At 40.6% G+C, this 9,868-nt stretch overlaps 1 protein-coding gene across 1 annotated transcript in view; it reads left to right on the top strand.

The window, feature by feature from the left end:
* The first annotated feature begins 7,662 nt into the window (after positions 1 to 7,662).
* The window catches only part of LOC104124305 (CCHC-type zinc finger nucleic acid binding protein), a 15,791-nt gene continuing 13,585 nt past the window's right edge, over positions 7,663 to 9,868 (top strand). Inside the window, exon 1 of the mRNA XM_035892201.1 lies at positions 7,663 to 7,681. The gene's annotated coding sequence lies outside the window, so the exon portion shown is untranslated. The remainder of the gene's footprint in view (positions 7,682 to 9,868) is intronic.

The following is a 9,868-nucleotide window of genomic DNA, read 5'->3' as shown; positions in this document are numbered from 1 at the left end:
CATATTTAATTACTATAATATGATATTATCAAGTAGGATGCCAATGAGGAAAAACAAACTACACTTCTGAGAAAAGACAGGCTTTTTATGCCATTTTATTGAATGGCAAATGCTGTAAACAAATACCATTTCTGCATCATTCTCTTAGGTGACTCTATCTAATCTTACAGTGTTTACATAAATCACAAAACAGTCATGATACCTGCTATATGTTGTACCATCAACTTGGAATTCAAGATGTCTTGAAAAACAAGTGTCTGCAGTTCTGAAGTCCACATGCACAATTCGATATAATTTGCCAAATATACCTGTGATGCTTAAATCACCTACAGAGTTGATTGGGAATCCCCTTTTGGAGTATAAATAAACATTTCATTCCACCCATCTGTACCTGACACTGAAAAAGAAACCTTGCTGACAGTTGCAAACTCTTCCTAAAAGAACTGGAATCAAAATACTAGTCAACTCGAATTAACAGAGCTTTTAAGCAGATCCTGTTTTCTACCCAAGAGACTATACTTCAGCAGTGATCCTGCTTATCTTCTTCCATTCCCAAGATATTGTAAAGTTGGGCTAATAGTCGTGAACCACTGGGGAAAAAAAATGCCTTAAAAGTGTGAAGTATCATTGCTTATGTAGTGGGGTAAGAAATTCAAACAGCATTTCCACATGTTCTCAAAGACTTGGATTTATTCTGACTCCTCCATCAGTCTTAAGACTAAGGTCTTCAAAAAATCACTTACTATTTTCTATTAAAAAGTCATCTAGTATTTAACCCATATTTCAGGCAGACTTGTGCCTGCTCTTTTCCAAATGGGCATCCCTTTTTATTGGGCACTATTTTCTTTCCCTTGCTATGAACGAGCTCTCCTTGAGCAGTAGACTGGATGGTGGCTCTTCTGTTCCTTATCATGCAGCTTGGTCAAGCTACAGAACATGCAAGAAGGAACATCTTTCTTCTCAATTGTTTGTTTCTGCCGGTTTGGGATATAACGGTGCTTAATCCTGTAATTTTAATAATAGTATTTTTCCATTATGAGCCACATAAGCCACTTTCTGAAGTAAAGGACTAGTGATACATTGTCCTATTGTGGCATTGACAAAAGCAATATAGGAGTTTAGTTAGAGATCACAACCTACGTGCAATACTTGGGACAAGAATCTTTTGCCCTCTGTGTAATTCTGAAGTCATACCGAGTGGGTTTTCTAGCCACTCTGGAGAGACCAAGTGGGAAGAAAAAACATCAGGGAAGGAAAATCTCACTGCATGCAACATTACAAAATAGAAATAGCTAGCTTAAGGCCTGATGCTTGGAAACCTACCTCAGTTTTCACTGAAGACAGGTTTAATGAATTCCAGTGTTAGATGTGCATATAATGGAGGCTGATGAGATATACCTATGAAAATCCAGGACTGTTCTTCTCCATGTGCTATGTGGACACAGCCCCTGGTCTAAGAAACACCTCTTAGCTTTCACACATGCAGGTACCCACTTAAGGGATGTCCAAGCACCTTCATGATAAGGCCAGAGTGACAGTAGTGTGTGTTCAGCCTGTGTGTATCACAGGAGCAGAACTTAAGTTCTTAATTGTACCATCACGTTTCATTTCATCCCACAGGACCCCTGCTTCTGCCCAAGCAACATAAGAGCAACATGCAGTGTGCAACATACAGCTCCTGTCCAGACTTTATTTGCTATGCATCTGCACCAACCCTTTGGCACCCGCATCCCTACGCACACATCCAATGCCTAACTGTGACTCCAAACAGTTTTCAAGCTGAGTAGTAGAATTGGATGTATTTAGCATGAGAAGGAAGGTCTTTTAAGAAGACAGTGCCCTGGCAAACATATTTTGAAAGGTCAAATGTTAAATGGAAGCCTTTTCTGCATTCATACCAGAGACGAGTTTACGTAAAAGTATTATGGTAAACTGTACGTTCCAGATTCCCTAGACTAATGCACCACATGATTTTATGAATAATCAATTCAAAGAGCTGGAAAACAGGATAAAATTATTTATTTATACAGAGCAGATCATACCTATCGTGAATTACAAACTGTGAATAGCAGACCATATGTGCGCATGAGTAAATCCTTCTCTGATACTAAAGACTTAGGTAGCTGTCTACTAAGTTAAATTTTACACACGCTAATGCAAAGAAGCCTAGGAAATGAAGGTAGTTCCTTCCTAAGTAAATGTCTTGCTTAAAACAGTGAAATGCACTCACGGGAAATGAGAACAGCACTGACCACAGTGCAAAGGTAGCGCTGAGCACATCCTGACCTGAGCCTTTCTGAGCAGCTTCCACAGGGCCTGGCTTACAAAGGTGGCTTCAACTCAGCATTACACTCTGAATTTAGGGATGCAGGGCCATTTGCCAGTGTTCTAACAGCCAGCACACCCCAGGACCTCTCTACATTTTTGTAATATCTATTTGCATTTCTGGGACTGAAATCCTTAAAACAACTTGAGAATATCACAACAGGAGAAGATCAGAACCTGGCCATATGCTTTGAGAAGAAGAAAAAGATGCTTCATGTTTTTAGGATGATGTCACTTAGTAAAAGCTTGCTGATGATTTTTTCTGTTTGTTTGAAGCAAACAGTTAGACCTGTAAATTTAGCTTTGCTGTTACAAACAGCTGGAAGATTATATTATTATACAACTATGAAGAGAATATTGTTTCATTTCTATCTAATTCATGTCGTATTGACATGAAAAGAGTGGAAGTCAGGACGACTTACAAGAGTTTTTACCTGTAAATCTTCACCTTTACAATTCCAAACACAGTATGCTTGCACTGCTGATGAACCCCACAGTATCTGGGCTTTTTTTAACCTTCAACATTGCCTCATCTGCATTATTCCTCTAACTTCCAGCTTAGGACATAATTAAAGCAACTCTATTAACTCAGCCCTGCAGAATATCTAACATACACATCTTTATCATAACTTTTCATTCTGATATGTCTGCTTTGCTGCTTTTTTCTACCTTCAAGCCAAGCACCTGTTATGACCTTTTACTCATCCTCAGCTTGTAGTTTCTCATGCAATTAAAGTGAGACATGCCTATTTTTAGCACATAAAAATATTCGAGGAACTACAGAACTGTTTGTCATCTCTGTTGGTAGAGCCTGATTGTTTTCATTTGTTAGCTGGTTGAAATTACCATGGAATTCAGTTATCTTTTTGTTGTTGATAATGTTTACATTTTTTAGATGATTTCTGCCTCGACTGTGAGTTATTCATGCTGCTCCTTCGTGACAGGCATAACCCCTAACCTAGCTTTGCGCTTTAAGTGAACATCCTTTTTAATCATCTTTTGGTTATCAAAAGAGTATTTGTGATAATTATGTTTGTACTTCTACTTAATATTTAATGAAGCTGAAAGGATGCTGTCATTTTTATATCCACATTTCAGTAAGAGGTAGGATAACTTCACTTAGCTTGCTCTCATATATGCACTATTTCAGGTAAAACACCACACTGGAAAAAAACAATAAAGCAGATAAATCTCTGTAACATTAACACAAACTTTTTTCCCATTAGATGTCTATCTTTCTACATAGAATTTATGTCTGAAAGGAATGTGGCTATAATATTTTCCATTAAATTATTATGTTGCTAAATCTTTCTTGGCAAAGATTCTGGTAAGGTGAAACAACCCAATTGCTTGCTTGACAGATTATTCCAGTAATAATGTAGAGAAAAAAAAAAAAAGTTCTACTCATTATTTCAGTAATGACATGGGGGGAGGGAAGTTTTAATCCCTTTTGCTTTGGCAGGCTGCAAACAGGACAGCAAATGGGATGTATTTAATAAATAAACACTGCAAAGTCTCTGATCCACCTAGAGCCAAGTCCTTACTCAGCCTCCTCTTACTGAAACCATTTGGAGTCTAGTCAAGTACAGATAAAGAGCTCATTTCATTTTTGGATCCAAGCTGAGTATTGCTGCATCCAAACTAGGTTAGGAACCTGATACTGGGGAGAGATGGGAGTGTGAAAGGACAAAGCAGCTTTGCTTTTGTACTCCTCTTCTAGGCTCTAGCTGCCTTGCAGTCAAGTTAGAGCACTGTTTCCTTTGCTTACAGCTGCCTCTTGAAAGCTTAAAAAAGCCATTGTAGAATCTCTTTCTTCCCCAGAGTTAACTGGAATAGCCATGTGGGGAAGCCCTCTAAACAAGGTGAAATCTCTGGTGTCCACTTACAGTTGCTTGAGAGCAAACATATGCTGATATGAGGTGCAGTTGATTACGAATCTCAAATGCAGACTTCATAATCCATTCTACACAGTTTTAGCTGTTGGATCTGATACTCCTTTGGAGTCACAGATCAGGAGGCACCCTGCTGAAGTAAACAGAATTGCACAAGCATTCAACTTACGTACATCGTGAGATACTCAGGCTCATATAGTCCAGTCATGTTAAATTAGTAATTAATATTTTCAGTTGTGTTTGGAATAAAACACCCCGTAAGCATCTTCTGTCACTGGTCCCTAGTCAGCAAAACTTAAATTTTAGAAGCACTTGTGTAAATGACTGGGAGAAGCAAGGAAAGTATCTGAAAGCAAGCAAGCACCCTGGGCTACAGATTGACTGCAGCAGATGCCTGGGGATCAGACAGCTGATAATATACTTCAGTGTGCTCCAGCGCATTCCCTGGTACAACCAAGGGTACCTCTTGACCTTGCTTTTACATTGTAATGGTTTAACCTTAGGGCACTGCACAAAAATAGAAGTGGCAGCACTGCAAAATCTGACCCTTTAGTTGACTATCCCATTTTAGAGGGATACCAGAACTCCAACAAGACTGTGTACATGTAAACATCTACTGTTATTATCATGGTATAGTGCCTTAGCTACTTCAGGTTATATCGGTTATTCTTCAGTCTTTTTTATGTGTGTGGTCTTCAGCGAGGACTGCTCCATCATGCACGATATAGTTCTTTGAAGCGTCATACAGACCATCAAATAGTAGTGTAATTTTTAACACTGTAGTAGGCTTAACAGATGTAACAATCATCTCAATGGTACAATTGCCAGTGTGCTAAAAGGAAAAGATAGCTTGAGGATGGACATAGCGCAAAATAATAAAGTACACTGAGCAGCTGGGACCCAACAGGTTATTCCATAGGTTGTTTTAAAAATAAGAGAACAGCAAAAAGAGGTTTGGCTGGTTTTTTCAAGTCAAAGAACATCCTTGAGAGAATAGTTTATTAAGATATTTTCTCACTGTATTTCCACCATTGGTTATGTTGGAAATGACCTCATGGTACCTTCATATGCAGGCATTTTCATGTGACACCAATCTGCTGCTTCAGGCATTTGCCCTAACTGAGTCCTGAAGACTTCGGCCCTCCTTCACACCCTGTAAGCTCTAGCTTTTTATTCCACGGGACATTCTGAATAACCGATTTAATGTAATTCATAAACTTCGTTGCACACTTAGAAAACCTGTCTGGCTAATGAAGTCACCTGTATCATCAGTGAAAAATCAATGGAGTAACTCACTTAAAAGTGCATTAAATCTTAACGACACAGCAGAGTTACTATGCACATTTAATAATGTCAGGGCCATGAGTGTACTAACAGACTTAAATTGCATTGACCAGCTTTTCCTGGTGCTTCCCCCCACAGCCCTGCCCATGGGCCCTCAGCTGCTGCCTGAGCTGTGCTGTGGGGGTGCTGGTCTCGAGCTCCACGTTCGGCTGTTGGTACAGCCATGTCTGTGCCTGGCCATGGAGCTCCACCATCTGAGCCCGGTCTTCCCGGCTTGATCTTGGCCCTGCCTCGCTACCACAGACTTACCTGGCAATCGCCAGCCTGCATCACACTCTGGTTACTGCCACTGGACCTGCCCCTGGTCTGCATATTGACTTCCTGGCATCCCCTCCGACCCGCCTCCTCATGATGAGCTTGTCTGCATATATATGCATATTGCTGCATATATTTATATATCCCTAAACAACATTTAGAGAGCGTATAGTAGTTTTTCAGAAATGTTTAAGGGTTTTATTCTCTTTAGAGAAATAGAAGGACAATCATGTAGCTGTGTAGCTTAGCAAATGATGTTCTTTTTGCCAGACTCTAAATGTGGGTATCTGTGGAACCGTCATGAGCTAACTAATCATTCTTATATTACTATATACGTTAAATAAGTAATTATTTGAACTCTCATCAGCTAATTATAATAAATCAGAACTAAGCATAAGTATGATTGCTTCTCTTCAACCAGAATAATTCTACCCATGAAGACTGTATGTAGCTAATTTAGAATAGACATACTTTCCAAAAAAATGGATACATTAGCCTATGAAATAATTCAGACATGAAGCTTGAATATAACTATGAATATTTTATAGAAGAAGCAGGCAGATCTTTCCTGTTATCTGTTGCATCATCCAGGGGATTATGCCTTCTATATTTCAAAAGTCTTTCAAGATCACCACGGAAGCTTCCTGAACTGTCATTTATATGGGCAAGGATTAACCAGTCAGTCTTTCCTTTCTCAGCACACCAACTGATTTCACTGGGTGTTTTATCCAGCCTCTTTTCAAAACAGTTGACTATGTCTTTTTTAAAGAAATAAATCTACAGAGCTGACTAAAGACTCACTTTGTTTCTTTCAGCAACAGATGATTCTCTTTTTGCAGCAGTAATCTTGGTGGACGTTGCTGACCCACTGGGCTTAAACCAGGTAAAATACACTTCTCTTCTGCGACACTCTAATACAGAATGTCACAAGGAATCTAGTGATCTTAGAGGGATAATGTCACTTGCCAATCTTTAAAAACAAATACTTTCCCCCTTTGTTACCCTTGTACCATTGGAATTAAGTTTACTGCAGAGACTAGGGCAAAGCATTTGGGGGCAGAGCGGTGCAAAGGTGGGGGTGTGCTCCTGCTCTGACCTCCTGTCAGGGGAAATGAGTGGTTGGGGATGGGGGAAGGAATGGGCGACAGCTACCGCTTTTTCTGAGACTGCTGCTGACAAGTTGTTTTCAGCTAAACCATACTCCAAAAGCAGCTTCTCTTTTGAATACCTATGATCCATAGCTATTATTTTAGGCCTCCTTGGTTTTGAAAAATCCCACATACAAAATGAAGATTTGCTTTAACAATAAAAATATGTGGCTGAGAAGCAATGACAATTACCTAGCAACTGAAACAGTTTTCTACCCACATGTCCAACCACTCAGAGGAAAACAATGCAAGAACATTGGTTGCAAAATGTGATTTGTTGTTTTATTTGGTCTTGTAGCGATTTGGCTCTTCATCCAACACTTCTAAGAACTGTCTGCATTAGGGAAGATGTATCACTGAAACAATAGATTATCTTCAACTATTACTGTACTTCAGCTCCTTTGAGCACTGTTTTTCATAAATTGTTCTTGAGGCCCGGAATTTTGGGGGCAGAGCTCACACAATGGAGGAGTCTGGAACTGACATAAAATTGTCTTTTCCTTGCGCATAAGAAATGTAAAAACTTTGTACTTCTACCTTGTTTTCGGTCTTCTTTGCTGTCTATAGGAAGTACTAGCTGAGCCAGGAAAAGATGTCATGCCTCTCACTTTTGTTCTTTAACTGCAAGACTATCCTTTGCCTAAATATCAAAGAGAAACCAGCAAAACAAGAATTGCAAGCTTTATTAAGATACAACAAGCCAAATTAATTCTTGAGGTAAGTACACAAACCAAATGCTGTTAGAAGACTCTCTTGATTATTTGCTGGGGGAAGAGATTTCATCCATTATAATGAAACATAGCTAAAAATATCCTATAGTATAAGAACACTGGAACTGTATTTGAGGCAGTATACTTAGAGAGGATGATTAACTTGTCGCCAGCAGCAACACTTCCTGAGTAATGCCTTTTCACTCACAGTTGCACCCTATTTCCATTTCAACTAAGGGAGAGTCCAGAATATGAAGTTCCTCAAGCAAAGTAAACAGTTTTGATTTGTTATGGGAAATGTACTGGCTGTATCAGTCACAAAAACTTTCTATGATAGTAAGTCTACAGATTGCCACCAAGATTAAGCTTGGAGTTTCCTAGCCTCATGGACAGTACCCGAAGTACAGCCAGCAAAACACAAGAAAAAGTTAGAAAAGTGTACTGCAATTGTTTTGTCAGTCTGAAATTCCCAAGTCCTTTTACAAAGACTCATACAGAAGCCAGGTTCTAGCACTTTAAAAAAAAAAGTAAAGTTTTAATGAAAGATTTGAGGATACATGATTTTGTCTCTGCATTCTCTTAGTGACACAGATGTTGTTTGGTTGGGTTTTTTTAATGCAGTGTAGGCACACTCCTGATTTAGAAGCTCTGAGCACTTCCTTAGCAACACACATTATTTTTCTTCCCTTTATCACCTGAAAACAGTAGTAATGAAAAGTACGACTATTTGTGAGCAGGATTGTAATGTATCCAAGGCCAGGAAAATTATGCTGAACTATGACAGTAGAGATACAAAAAGTAATTAATGGGAAGAAATGTTATTATGAGTTCAAAGCTTGTTGGCAATGTTCATGTTTTTACATTGCTGTAAAAAAAATACCGGAATGAGAGTCGGCAAAAGGTTTAATAAGATGCTATAGCGAAACATGCAGGGGTGGGCCTGAAAGGTTCGTCCCCTCGTTGAACCTTGATGATGATGCAATCCAGCCTGGTTTAGTTCTGTAGAAAATACAGCTTATTATAAAACACACAACACAGACACGTAAGTACAGCACATAAAATACAAATAAAAGCAAGTAAAGTCCATCTTAAATTAACTGCACTGAACAGGACGGAAGAAAAGACATACGTTGTTACTCATAATCTAATAAAAGCAACCTAACTATAGTGCTATATTAGATTTACAGCTTGGGGAAAGGTCAGTCCAAAGCGTCTCCACGATCAACCTTGCACCAAGATTTTTACTACTGAGCCCCAGGGCCCAATGGGGCTTTCTTGCTCCTGTAGCCAACAGACGGGAAGGGAATGACATCTCAAGGTAAAGTTGAAATGGTGGAATTTTAAACATGAAGATGACTAAACAAACAGAGTAATTGTGGGTATTGCCCCACTGTGTTGTACTTCCTAGGACATTGGCAACAGAAGTGTTTTTGGTGCAATGCTTAGTCAGTAATTAATTTATGAAGTTCCTAGGCAAAACGGTTTATGTAAATATCCTCATAGCTGAGTACTAAAGTAAGCAATAATGTTATTTATGAGATTTGGCTAAGACACAGATGCTAGAAGAGTAAATTTTGTTCAGTAACTCAAAAAATGTTTTCCTTGAGTCTCTTGCCTGCAATATGTGAAAATATCAGAACACTCGTTAACGGGTGTCCTCATCACTACTAACGAAGTCAGAGGAGTCTGGTAAAAACGATGGTTATTTCCTGACCGCCGCCACCATCGAAGCCCAGCCTTGACCCATCCCCGTGTCCACCATTTCCTAGCGCTACTGGCAGGATGGGAGCCAAGCCCTCCTGCCAAGATGGCCGCCGCCTCCACAAGCCTTTGGCGTAGGTAGACCAGGCCGGGGCGCAGCCTGGCGGTTAAGCGCGGGCTCCCCGGCTCTCCTCAGCCCCAGTGCCTCAGGGTTTTCCCAGGGCCGGCACCACGCCGGCGGCTTGTGCCGAGCGCCTTAGCGCGGTGCCGGCGGCGGGAAAGAGGTTGGGAAAAACCCGGTGTCGGCGGCTGGTCGGGAACGGGGCGGGGAAGTGGCGGCAAGTCTGATGCGAGCCTTGCCGGGGCTCCGGGTTACCGAGGCGAACCCGACGCCAGGGGCATGGCGGGTTGCCCGGTTCAGCGCGGGGAGCGAAGGCGTTCCAGCAGGAGGGAGCTGGGGGCGCGGGGGACGAGCTCCTCTCGTCGGCCTAAC

This window comes from Egretta garzetta, unplaced genomic scaffold, assembly GCF_000687185.1.
Source record: "Egretta garzetta isolate BGI_Z169 unplaced genomic scaffold, ASM68718v1 scaffold553, whole genome shotgun sequence".
In the NCBI taxonomy this organism is placed as follows: Eukaryota; Metazoa; Chordata; class Aves; order Pelecaniformes; family Ardeidae; genus Egretta; species Egretta garzetta.
The sequence above is the reverse complement of the archived record's forward strand: the minus strand, read 5'-3'. Positions and strand labels throughout refer to the sequence as shown.